Genomic DNA, 12,766 nt, shown 5'->3' with positions numbered 1-12,766 from the left:
GTGATGAAGAGTGTGGGCCAAAGCTAAACCTGCAGTTATGAGGTCTAACCTGTAGTCAAATTAACTATTACGGCATAAGATTAATTTCAACCCCACACACCTACTGGTACTTAAATCTATTAATTTTTGTAAATTGGTACAATACCCTTAATCATCTTTTTAATTAAAAACTAAGCAATAAAATATTTTAAGTTTAAGAGCATTTATTACATCATCTTAGAGTCAATCAGTGATAACTTTTTTTTTTTTTTGGTATTTTTCTGAAGCTGGAAACGGGGAGAGAGAGACTCCCACATGCGCCCGACCGGGATCCACCCGGCACGCCCACCAGGGGGCGACGCTCTGCCCACCAGGGGGCGACGCTCTGCCCACCAGGGGGCGATGTTCTGCCCCTCCAGGGCGTCGCTCTGTTGCGACCAGAGCCACTCCAGTGCCTGGGGCAGAGGCCAAGGAGCCATCCCCAGCGCCCGGGCCATCTTTGCTCCAATGGAGCCTCGCTGCGGGAGGGGAAGAGAGAGACAGAGAGGGAGGAGAGGGGGAGGGGTGGAGAAGCAGACGGGCGCTTCTCCTGTGTGCCCTGGCCGGGAATCGAACCAGGGACTTCTGCACACCAGGCTGACGCTCTACCACTGAGCCAACTGGCCAGGGCCAGTGATAACTTTCATTGCTTCTCAGCCTTTTGGCTATGATCAAGTGTAGTATCTGCTCTTATTAATCAGTGATAACTTTAGAAAGGGCAATAATGAACTGCTGGTTACATCTTCATTCTTCATTTTGCTTGCTTCTAAGCGTAGGAACAAGTAGGCAAAGAAAACACATGCTCACATCATACCAACCTAGAAGACTTTCTAGTTTTGAAAATAGAATGTCTTGCCTGACCTGTGATGGCACAGTGGATAAAGCATTGACCTGAAATGCTGAGGTCACTGGTGGGAAACCCAAGGTCGCTGGCTCTAAGCATCTGGTTGTCAGCACGGGGTTGCTGACTTCAGCAGGGAATTCTCCACACAATCCCAAAGCTCAACAGCTTGAGCCCAAAGGTCACTATAATACAAGCCCAAGGTTGCTGGATTGAGCAAGGGGATATTGGCACAGCCCTGGTCAAGGCACGTAGGAGGAGCTCAATGTACAACTAAAGTGGAAGCAACTACAAATTGATGCTTCTTACCCTCTGTCTCCCTTCCTATCTCTCTCTTTCTAGAAATAAATAATAAATAATAAATAAATAAATAAAATTCTTCCCCACCTCCAAAAAAGAGAATGTCTTCTAAATATCACAGCACCAGAACTTCCCCAAATTTCATCCTACACTCTTTTACATCTCCTGAAAGAGAAAGTGATTTTTGCTATGTGCTTAAGGCTTGAGAGAAGCATGACTCATGTAAACAGCTTACTATCAATACATGTCAACAGTATAAATCCTGGCCTCTGAGAGTCTGAGGAAGAGATGAGGAAGGGAAATCAAAGAAGACTTCTTAGGGCAAGGTGGTCACTCCCTTCCAAGTATTTTTTCTGAGAGTCCAGTCGGCTGGACTGAGCACCCCAAACTGGAAGAGCTTTCCCCCCAACCCCCTTAAACTGGAGCTTAGAAACAGGTCCATCCCTCTTCAGGGGTGGAAGCAGCCTTGGGCCTGGCACTTGGAGGGGTGGTTCTTGGGTTGGAGGCACTGCACACTATGCCTCTTTTCTGACCCCTATGAAGCACAATTTGAAGTATCTACAATGACTCAAGAAGCCGGTGAAGATGCTGATGGTGCAGTGTAAAGCCAGCAGCCACAGCCAGGGCCACCATCAGAGCAGCCCGGCCCATGCAGGTATGCATTGGATTTGGACAGTCGGTAAAGAAACAACGGAGCCACAAACTGGTGGGCCATAGTCTTTCATTCTAGCTTGCACCCGGCGGGCAAGTAAAAACACACACTGGGCTCCAAAACCCACTCACATTCAGTGCTCACAAAGCCACTGACTTATTCGAGTTTCCTAGAATCAAAGGTTTCTAGCTCACCAGCCTTATTCTCCTCAGTTCCCCATCTCCTTCCTTATCCCAGATACAAACTCTACACAAACTGGCATCTCACTCAGCACTCCACCATCTTGGCTGCTTCTCCTGGCCTACTCCACGTGGCCTCCTTCTGCTCTCTGCTCTGCTCTCTCCTCTAGTGATAATCTCAGGAGCCAAGAGAACAAGCTCTCGTTCTGCCCCCATTTTATAGTGTAGAAATCCAAACCTTTAATCCAATATACAAAACAGGGAAGTCTCTAATACAGACACTTCTCTGAGGCATGATTGGATTGTACCACCCCACATCAAAACAGGTGGGAAAGGCCTAATCCCAAAACCAAGCCCCAGGCTACAAGGATTCTACCTGCCCACAGAGACACACATTAATATCACCTGGGCGACGGCCTACTCGTGGGCAGCACCGTCTTTGACAAAGTGAGCATAATATATTTTATCTGCCCAACATGCAGTCTCCTTTCAAGCGCACTAACAGGGTGGGCCTACAACAGGGGAGCCAAGCCGGCCCCACCTTTCTAAGAAAAGCTCCTGGAAAACCTTTCTCCATCAGTCACCGAGTGGTTCCCCTTGGCTCAACCAACATGATTGTTTGGATCAGTCTCTGTTCTAGGCCCTGAGGAACTCAGAAATCAATACTAACAATATTAATACAGTAGCTAATATAGCATACAGTATGCTCAAAAGTCAAAGTAAATTAGCTGGAGCTGTCTTATTCAAAACTTTGAGGCCCTGGCCTGTTGGCTCAGTGGTAGAGCGTCGGCCCAGCATGTAGATGTCCTAGATTCATTTCTTGGTCAGGACACACAGGAGAAGTGCCCATCTGTTTCTCCACCCCTCCTCTTTTCTCTTTCTCTCTCTCTTCTCCTCTCTTGCAGCCATGGCTCTATTGGAGTGAATTGGCCCCAGGCACTGAGGATGGCTCCATGGCCTCTGCTTCAGATGCTAAGAAGATCTCAGTTGTTGTGCCACGAAACAATGCCCCAGGTGGACAGAGCATCACTCCCTAGTGGGCTTGCCGGGTGGATCTGCCTCCCTTCCTCTCACTGAAAAACAAACAAACAAACAAAAAACCACTTTGATTCGTAAATGAAGAGATCGCTTGCATTCAAGGATACATAGAGCGTGTGGCATCAATGGTTAAAAGCCAAGAGGACTGAGTGCTTCCCTAAGGTGGTGGGGAGCAATCAGGAGCTCCTTGAGGATTCAAACTGGAGAGCAGAACCTGCCCTGCCAGGAGCACAGGGTGGGGCTGCAGCGTGCCAGCCTCTCTGGGCTGCAGGCAGAGGGTTGGCAAACCAGAGAGGGGATGTGGGAACGTGTGTCTCACAGGCTGGCTGAAGGCTTGGCCTCCTTCTGGGCTGGAGCTCCCAGGTTTGCAGTTAGACTTCTTGATATTTCAAAGCATGTTGGGCAGATAAAATATATTATGCTCACTTTGTTAAAGATGGTGCTGCCCACATGGAAGCTGGTCGCCCAGGTGATATTAATGTGTGTTGGGGGAGGGCTGTGGGCAGGCAGGATCCTTGTAGCCTGGGGTTTGGTTTTAGGACTAAGGCTTTCCCACCCTTTTTGATGTGGGGTGGTGCACTCTCATGAGGAATCCCATTATGCCTCAGATAAGTGACTTTGTATCAGAGACTTCCTTATTTGTATATTGGATTAAAGGTTTTGATTTCTATACTATAAAATGGGGGCAGACTAGAAGCTTGCTCTCTTGGTTCCTGAGATTAGCATTAGAGCAGAGAGCAGAGAAAGGGCATGTGGAGGAGAGGAGAGAGGCAGCCAAGATGGCGGAGTGCTAAAAGAGAAGCCAGTTAGTGCAGAGTTTGTGTAGAGAGAAGGAGATGGGGAACTGTAAAGCCAGGAGCCAAGGCCAGGGCCACTATCAGAGGAGCCCAGCCCATGCAGGTTCGCATTGGATTCGGACAGTCGGTAAAGAAACCATGGAGCCAAAAACTGGTGGGCCATAGTCTTTAATCTAGCTTGCACCCGGCGGGCAAGTAAAAATACACACTGGGCTCCAAAACCCAGTCACATTCAGTGCTCACAAAGCTACTGATTTATCCGAGTTTCCTAGAATCAAAGGTTTCTAGCTCAACAGCCTTATTCTCCTCAGTTCCCATTTCCTTCCTTATCCCAGATACAAACTCTGTACAAACTGGCATCTCACTCAGTACTCCGCCATCTTGGCTGCTTTTCCTGGCCTTCTCCATGTGGCCTCCTCCCGCTGCTGGCTCTATTCTCTCTGCTCTCTCATGCTAACCTCAGGAACCAAGAGAGCAAACTCCCGCTCCGTTCCCATTTTATAGTGTAGAAATCCAAACCCTTAATCCAATATACATAATGGGGAAGTCTCTAATACAAAATCACTTCTATGAGGCATGATAGGATTGTACCACCTCACACCAAAAAGGGTGGGACAGGCTTAATCCCAAAACCAAGCCTCAGGCTACAACAATTCTCAACACACATTAATATCACCTGGGCAACGGCCTCTTTAACAAAGTGAGCATAATACATTTTATCTGCCCAACAATCCACCCCTATGCTCACTTTACTACCCACCAATTTACATCACCAGCATTCCCGTGCAAGGAAATTAGGCATTATACAGATTACAACAGCAAAAATCATACGGTTTCAACAATTACAAAGGTACATTTCACCAGTCTCTGAGCACTTAGCCCAAAGCGCAAAATGTCCTCGGCCTTCTTTCTAGCCATGGGAAAAACTTTCCGGGGCAGAGGAGTGCTTCCAACAAAGCCACCCCCCACCCCCATCAGGGTATTTCACATTGTCCAAAATCCGTAATCCGTAAGTCCATCCAACAAAGGAGCCAATGCCCACTCCGGTCGTAGTCCAGGAAATCAGTCCACACACATGGGGCATCAGCCACCCCCCTCATTCCTGCCGTCCTGGCAGGTCTTACACTGTCCCAAAGAGGGGCACATGGCAATGACAGTCAGCATTTCCATCTTGGCTCTGGAGAGCATGATAACGTTCATCCTATGTCCCCAAAATCGCAGACCTACCAGGGCCGCAGTAGGTGCTCCTTCCAGCTGGGCTTCTATCTTCTGGAGACTGTGGATCACAACTCCAGCTCGATTCTCCTCATCTTCCAAAGAGGAACTGAAAACACCAGCTCCTGCTGCCAGGCTCAAGCCCTGGGCTGCCGCCGCCTTCTGCTCCGCAGACCTTGTAGCTCCGGACCCGGCCTCAGCTTCAGCCTCAGCCTCAGCCTCCTGCCGCTGCTGGCTCTCCACAACATCCAGGGCAATCTGCAACTCACGAACCTGTGATTCCTCCTCCAGCAGCTGCTCCATTTCAAGGCGAATCTCGAACACCTGGTTGGCCTCCTCCTCCAGCTCCAGGGTCAGCATCGGTTTCTCCTGCATTTGCTGGAGCTCCTTCCGCTGCTCGGTTTGCAGGTCCCAGGCAGCCTCTTCCACAGAGCTCTCGGTTTCCTCACGCATGGCTGTAAAAGTCAGCCAGCCTATGATCCCCAAAAGGACAGCCATGGGGAACCCCTAACACTAGCCAGTCCTCTACTCCACCACTCAAAGGCTCCTTGCCGATCTGTAGCGAATCCTGCCACAGACTACGCCAAATGTAAAGCCAGGAGCCAAGGCCAGGGCCACTATCAGAGGAGCCCAGCCCATGCAGGTTCGCATTGGATTCGGACAGTCGGTAAAGAAACCATGGAGCCAAAAACTGGTGGGCCATAGTCTTTAATCTAGCTTGCACCCGGCGGGCAAGTAAAAATACACACTGGGCTCCAAAACCCAGTCACATTCAGTGCTCACAAAGCTACTGATTTATCCGAGTTTCCTAGAATCAAAGGTTTCTAGCTCAACAGCCTTATTCTCCTCAGTTCCCATTTCCTTCCTTATCCCAGATACAAACTCTGTACAAACTGGCATCTCACTCAGTACTCCGCCATCTTGGCTGCTTTTCCTGGCCTTCTCCATGTGGCCTCCTCCCGCTGCTGGCTCTATTCTCTCTGCTCTCTCATGCTAACCTCAGGAACCAAGAGAGCAAACTCCCGCTCCGTTCCCATTTTATAGTGTAGAAATCCAAACCCTTAATCCAATATACATAATGGGGAAGTCTCTAATACAAAATCACTTCTATGAGGCATGATAGGATTGTACCACCTCACACCAAAAAGGGTGGGACAGGCTTAATCCCAAAACCAAGCCTCAGGCTACAACAATTCTCAACACACATTAATATCACCTGGGCAACGGCCTCTTTAACAAAGTGAGCATAATACATTTTATCTGCCCAACAATCCACCCCTATGCTCACTTTACTACCCACCAATTTACATCACCAGCATCCCCGTGCAAGGAAATTAGGCATTATACAGATTACAACAGCAAAAATCATACGGTTTCAACAATTACAAAGGTACATTTCACCAGTCTCTGAGCACTTAGCCCAAAGCGCAAAATGTCCTCGGCCTTCTTTCTAGCCATGGGAAAAACTTTCCGGGGCAGAGGAGTGCTTCCAACAAAGCCACCCCCCACCCCCATCAGGGTATTTCACATTGTCCAAAATCCGTAATCCGTAAGTCCATCCAACAAAGGAGCCAATGCCCACTCTGGTCCTAGTCCAGGAAATCAGTCCACACACATGGGGCATCAGCCACCCCCCTCATTCCTGCCATCCTGGCAGGTCTTACACTGTCCCAAAGAGGGGCACATGGCAATGGCAGTCAGCATTTCCATCTTGGCTCTGGAGAGCATGATAACGTTTATCCTATGTCCCCAAAATCGCAGACCTACCAGGGCCGCAGTAGGTGCTCCTTCCAGCTGGGCTTCTATCTTCTGGAGACTGTGGATCACAACTCCAGCTCGATTCTCCTCATCTTCCAAAGAGGAACTGAAAACACCAGCTCCTGCTGCCAGGCTCAAGCCCTGGGCTGCCGCCGCCTTCTGCTCCGCAGACCTTGTAGCTCCGGACCCGGCCTCAGCTTCAGCCTCAGCCTCAGCCTCCTGCCGCTGCTGGCTCTCCACAACATCCAGGGCAATCTGCAACTCACGAACCTGTGATTCCTCCTCCAGCAGCTGCTCCATTTCAAGGCGAATCTCGAACACCTGGTTGGCCTCCTCCTCCAGCTCCAGGGTCAGCATCGGTTTCTCCTGCATTTGCTGGAGCTCCTTCCGCTGCTCGGTTTGCAGGTCCCAGGCAGCCTCTTCCACAGAGCTCTCGGTTTCCTCACGCATGGCTGTAAAAGTCAGCCAGCCTATGATCCCCAAAAGGACAGCCATGGGGAACCCTAACACTAGCCAGTCCTCTACTCCACCACTCAAAGGCTCCTTGCCGATCTGTAGCGAATCCTGCCACAGACTACGCCAAATGTAAAGCCAGGAGCCAAGGCCAGGGCCACTATCAGAGGAGCCCAGCCCATGCAGGTTCGCATTGGATTCGGACAGTCGGTAAAGAAACCATGGAGCCAAAAACTGGTGGGCCATAGTCTTTAATCTAGCTTGCACCCGGCGGGCAAGTAAAAATACACACTGGGCTCCAAAACCCAGTCACATTCAGTGCTCACAAAGCTACTGATTTATCCGAGTTTCCTAGAATCAAAGGTTTCTAGCTCAACAGCCTTATTCTCCTCAGTTCCCATTTCCTTCCTTATCCCAGATACAAACTCTGTACAAACTGGCATCTCACTCAGTACTCCGCCATCTTGGCTGCTTTTCCTGGCCTTCTCCATGTGGCCTCCTCCCGCTGCTGGCTCTATTCTCTCTGCTCTCTCATGCTAACCTCAGGAACCAAGAGAGCAAACTCCCGCTCCGTTCCCATTTTATAGTGTAGAAATCCAAACCCTTAATCCAATATACATAATGGGGAAGTCTCTAATACAAAATCACTTCTATGAGGCATGATAGGATTGTACCACCTCACACCAAAAAGGGTGGGACAGGCTTAATCCCAAAACCAAGCCTCAGGCTACAACAATTCTCAACACACATTAATATCACCTGGGCAACGGCCTCTTTAACAAAGTGAGCATAATACATTTTATCTGCCCAACAATCCACCCCTATGCTCACTTTACTACCCACCAATTTACATCACCAGCATTCCCGTGCAAGGAAATTAGGCATTATACAGATTACAACAGCAAAAATCATACGGTTTCAACAATTACAAAGGTACATTTCACCAGTCTCTGAGCACTTAGCCCAAAGCGCAAAATGTCCTCGGCCTTCTTTCTAGCCATGGGAAAAACTTTCCGGGGCAGAGGAGTGCTTCCAACAAAGCCACCCCCCACCCCCATCAGGGTATTTCACATTGTCCAAAATCCGTAATCCGTAAGTCCATCCAACAAAGGAGCCAATGCCCACTCCGGTCGTAGTCCAGGAAATCAGTCCACACACATGGGGCATCAGCCACCCCCCTCATTCCTGCCGTCCTGGCAGGTCTTACACTGTCCCAAAGAGGGGCACATGGCAATGACAGTCAGCATTTCCATCTTGGCTCTGGAGAGCATGATAACGTTCATCCTATGTCCCCAAAATCGCAGACCTACCAGGGCCGCAGTAGGTGCTCCTTCCAGCTGGGCTTCTATCTTCTGGAGACTGTGGATCACAACTCCAGCTCGATTCTCCTCATCTTCCAAAGAGGAACTGAAAACACCAGCTCCTGCTGCCAGGCTCAAGCCCTGGGCTGCCGCCGCCTTCTGCTCCGCAGACCTTGTAGCTCCGGACCCGGCCTCAGCTTCAGCCTCAGCCTCAGCCTCCTGCCGCTGCTGGCTCTCCACAACATCCAGGGCAATCTGCAACTCACGAACCTGTGATTCCTCCTCCAGCAGCTGCTCCATTTCAAGGCGAATCTCGAACACCTGGTTGGCCTCCTCCTCCAGCTCCAGGGTCAGCATTGGTTTCTCCTGCGTTTGCTCCAGCTCCTTCCACTGCTCAGTTTGCAGGTCCCAGGCAGCCTCTTCCACAGAGCTCTCGGTTTCCTCATGCATGGCTGTAAAATCAGCCAGCCTATGATCCCCAAAAGGACAGCCATAGGGAACCCTAACACTACCCAATCCTCTACTCCACCACTCAAAGGCTCCTTGATGATCTGTATTGAATCCTGCCACAGTCTACGCCAAATGTAAAACCAGGAGGCACGGCCATGGCCAGGGCAACTATCACAGCAGCCTTCTGGCCTATGCAGGTTTGCATTGGATTCGGACAGTCGGTAAAGAAACCATGGAGCCAAAAACTGGTGGGCCATAGTCTTTAATCTAGCTTGCACCCGGCGGGCAAGTAAAAATACACACTGGGCTCCAAAACCCAGTCACATTCAGTGCTCACAAAGCTACTGATTTATCCGAGTTTCCTAGAATCAAAGGTTTCTAGCTCAACAGCCTTATTCTCCTCAGTTCCCATTTCCTTCCTTATCCCAGATACAAACTCTGTACAAACTGGCATCTCACTCAGTACTCCGCCATCTTGGCTGCTTTTCCTGGCCTTCTCCATGTGGCCTCCTCCCGCTGCTGGCTCTATTCTCTCTGCTCTCTCATGCTAACCTCAGGAACCAAGAGAGCAAACTCCCGCTCCGTTCCCATTTTATAGTGTAGAAATCCAAACCCTTAATCCAATATACATAATGGGGAAGTCTCTAATACAAAATCACTTCTATGAGGCATGATAGGATTGTACCACCTCACACCAAAAAGGGTGGGACAGGCTTAATCCCAAAACCAAGCCTCAGGCTACAACAATTCTCAACACACATTAATATCACCTGGGCAACGGCCTCTTTAACAAAGTGAGCATAATACATTTTATCTGCCCAACAATCCACCCCTATGCTCACTTTACTACCCACCAATTTACATCACCAGCATTCCCGTGCAAGGAAATTAGGCATTATACAGATTACAACAGCAAAAATCATACGGTTTCAACAATTACAAAGGTACATTTCACCAGTCTCTGAGCACTTAGCCCAAAGCGCAAAATGTCCTCGGCCTTCTTTCTAGCCATGGGAAAAACTTTCCGGGGCAGAGGAGTGCTTCCAACAAAGCCACCCCCCACCCCCATCAGGGTATTTCACATTGTCCAAAATCCGTAATCCGTAAGTCCATCCAACAAAGGAGCCAATGCCCACTCCGGTCGTAGTCCAGGAAATCAGTCCACACACATGGGGCATCAGCCACCCCCCTCATTCCTGCCGTCCTGGCAGGTCTTACACTGTCCCAAAGAGGGGCACATGGCAATGACAGTCAGCATTTCCATCTTGGCTCTGGAGAGCATGATAACGTTCATCCTATGTCCCCAAAATCGCAGACCTACCAGGGCCGCAGTAGGTGCTCCTTCCAGCTGGGCTTCTATCTTCTGGAGACTGTGGATCACAACTCCAGCTCGATTCTCCTCATCTTCCAAAGAGGAACTGAAAACACCAGCTCCTGCTGCCAGGCTCAAGCCCTGGGCTGCCGCCGCCTTCTGCTCCGCAGACCTTGTAGCTCCGGACCCGGCCTCAGCTTCAGCCTCAGCCTCAGCCTCCTGCCGCTGCTGGCTCTCCACAACATCCAGGGCAATCTGCAACTCACGAACCTGTGATTCCTCCTCCAGCAGCTGCTCCATTTCAAGGCGAATCTCGAACACCTGGTTGGCCTCCTCCTCCAGCTCCAGGGTCAGCATCGGTTTCTCCTGCATTTGCTGGAGCTCCTTCCGCTGCTCGGTTTGCAGGTCCCAGGCAGCCTCTTCCACAGAGCTCTCGGTTTCCTCACGCATGGCTGTAAAAGTCAGCCAGCCTATGATCCCCAAAAGGACAGCCATGGGGAACCCTAACACTAGCCAGTCCTCTACTCCACCACTCAAAGGCTCCTTGCCGATCTGTAGCGAATCCTGCCACAGACTACGCCAAATGTAAAGCCAGGAGCCAAGGCCAGGGCCACTATCAGAGGAGCCCAGCCCATGCAGGTTCGCATTGGATTCGGACAGTCGGTAAAGAAACCATGGAGCCAAAAACTGGTGGGCCATAGTCTTTAATCTAGCTTGCACCCGGCGGGCAAGTAAAAATACACACTGGGCTCCAAAACCCAGTCACATTCAGTGCTCACAAAGCTACTGATTTATCCGAGTTTCCTAGAATCAAAGGTTTCTAGCTCAACAGCCTTATTCTCCTCAGTTCCCATTTCCTTCCTTATCCCAGATACAAACTCTGTACAAACTGGCATCTCACTCAGTACTCCGCCATCTTGGCTGCTTTTCCTGGCCTTCTCCATGTGGCCTCCTCCCGCTGCTGGCTCTATTCTCTCTGCTCTCTCATGCTAACCTCAGGAACCAAGAGAGCAAACTCCCGCTCCGTTCCCATTTTATAGTGTAGAAATCCAAACCCTTAATCCAATATACATAATGGGGAAGTCTCTAATACAAAATCACTTCTATGAGGCATGATAGGATTGTACCACCTCACACCAAAAAGGGTGGGACAGGCTTAATCCCAAAACCAAGCCTCAGGCTACAACAATTCTCAACACACATTAATATCACCTGGGCAACGGCCTCTTTAACAAAGTGAGCATAATACATTTTATCTGCCCAACAATCCACCCCTATGCTCACTTTACTACCCACCAATTTACATCACCAGCATTCCCGTGCAAGGAAATTAGGCATTATACAGATTACAACAGCAAAAATCATACGGTTTCAACAATTACAAAGGTACATTTCACCAGTCTCTGAGCACTTAGCCCAAAGCGCAAAATGTCCTCGGCCTTCTTTCTAGCCATGGGAAAAACTTTCCGGGGCAGAGGAGTGCTTCCAACAAAGCCACCCCCCACCCCCATCAGGGTATTTCACATTGTCCAAAATCCGTAATCCGTAAGTCCATCCAACAAAGGAGCCAATGCCCACTCCGGTCGTAGTCCAGGAAATCAGTCCACACACATGGGGCATCAGCCACCCCCCTCATTCCTGCCGTCCTGGCAGGTCTTACACTGTCCCAAAGAGGGGCACATGGCAATGACAGTCAGCATTTCCATCTTGGCTCTGGAGAGCATGATAACGTTCATCCTATGTCCCCAAAATCGCAGACCTACCAGGGCCGCAGTAGGTGCTCCTTCCAGCTGGGCTTCTATCTTCTGGAGACTGTGGATCACAACTCCAGCTCGATTCTCCTCATCTTCCAAAGAGGAACTGAAAACACCAGCTCCTGCTGCCAGGCTCAAGCCCTGGGCTGCCGCCGCCTTCTGCTCCGCAGACCTTGTAGCTCCGGACCCGGCCTCAGCTTCAGCCTCAGCCTCAGCCTCCTGCCGCTGCTGGCTCTCCACAACATCCAGGGCAATCTGCAACTCACGAACCTGTGATTCCTCCTCCAGCAGCTGCTCCATTTCAAGGCGAATCTCGAACACCTGGTTGGCCTCCTCCTCCAGCTCCAGGGTCAGCATCGGTTTCTCCTGCATTTGCTGGAGCTCCTTCCGCTGCTCGGTTTGCAGGTCCCAGGCAGCCTCTTCCACAGAGCTCTCGGTTTCCTCACGCATGGCTGTAAAAGTCAGCCAGCCTATGATCCCCAAAAGGACAGCCATGGGGAACCCTAACACTAGCCAGTCCTCTACTCCACCACTCAAAGGCTCCTTGCCGATCTGTAGCGAATCCTGCCACAGACTACGCCAAATGTAAAGCCAGGAGCCAAGGCCAGGGCCACTATCAGAGGAGCCCAGCCCATGCAGGTTCGCATTGGATTCGGACAGTCGGTAAAGAAACCATGGAGCCAAAAACTGGTGGGCCA

At 50.2% G+C, this 12,766-nt stretch overlaps 1 pseudogene; it reads left to right on the top strand.

The window, feature by feature from the left end:
* Positions 1-663: 663 nt before the first annotated feature.
* LOC136312303 (U2 spliceosomal RNA) lies at positions 664-819 on the top strand (annotated as a pseudogene).
* The last annotated feature ends 11,947 nt before the right edge of the window (positions 820-12,766 follow it).

The sequence above is a fragment of the Saccopteryx bilineata genome, chromosome 8, assembly GCF_036850765.1.
Source record: "Saccopteryx bilineata isolate mSacBil1 chromosome 8, mSacBil1_pri_phased_curated, whole genome shotgun sequence".
In the NCBI taxonomy this organism is placed as follows: Eukaryota; Metazoa; Chordata; class Mammalia; order Chiroptera; family Emballonuridae; genus Saccopteryx; species Saccopteryx bilineata.
Note: the sequence above shows the minus strand (reverse complement) of the source record. Positions and strands in the feature narration are given on the sequence as shown.